The following is a 1,088-nucleotide window of genomic DNA, read 5'->3' on the forward strand; positions in this document are numbered from 1 at the left end:
TCTATGTTCTACGCATTACTGTACAAAATGTCTCAAAATTAAAATTTAGTTAGTACAACTTCTACCTTTTCTAAATCCTGTATGTTCATCTCTCAGCTTTTCATAAATCTTTCTCTTCAGTCTCTTTAGAATATGCATACTATATACTTTCATAATAACTGACGTAAGCGTTATGCCTCTGTAATTATTGCAATCAGTCAGTTTTTTTTTTTTTTTTTTTTTTTTTTTTTTTCTATTTTCACCAACACTCCTAACTCCTATTCGTCAGGTCATGCTTCTTCATGCCACATTCTATGAAATAATTTCGTAAGTAGTCTGGGAGTCACTTCATTTTCGGCCAGTATCATCTCAGGAGTTATTCCATCGTATCTTGGGGATAGCTTTGACTTCAAACACAATTCATTCATTCATGGGCACATCAAGGTTTTCATCAGCTTCATGTATATCAATCAAATTATTCCCTTCATATGTCCTATTCATAACCTCTCTAAAGTGTTCCATCCAACGTTGTCTTTCTTCATCTTCTGTTGCTATAACAGAGCCATCTCTCTCTTTGATGGGTATATGCTTCTTCTTTGCCCCAGTTTAGATTTCACTAGTAATTCTATGAGTAATTCTTACACCATAACCTCTTCCTGAATTCATAGCTTCGTCAGTCTCATCTGGTTTACTGTCTAAATATTCCATCCGGTCATTCCTGGTTTTTCCTTGGATTTTACTGTCAATACTGGAATACTTAGCACTCTCTGCCTTGAAATCTTCAATACTTCATCGAAAACTTTCGACACTCAATTTCTGTCTCTGTCTCTTTTTTTATAGTATCCCAAGTATCAGTTGATATTCATGGCTATCTCCTTATAACTGCGTGTCCCAAAACTTCACTACCAACTGACTGATATATGTTCTCAATATAACACCATTCTTCATTAAATGTTCTTCGTCTCTTATAAAGTCTTTAAGACTTCAAATTGATTCCTATATTAATTTGAAAATATTTCTCTGTGCTCTTCCAAAATCTTAGTTGTATCAAACCCTGGTACTCTCCAAAAACTTAGTTGTATCAAACCCTGGTACTCTATCCATCTTTC

This window comes from Palaemon carinicauda, chromosome 1 (assembly GCF_036898095.1).
Source record: "Palaemon carinicauda isolate YSFRI2023 chromosome 1, ASM3689809v2, whole genome shotgun sequence".
NCBI classification, from domain to species: domain Eukaryota; kingdom Metazoa; phylum Arthropoda; class Malacostraca; order Decapoda; family Palaemonidae; genus Palaemon; species Palaemon carinicauda.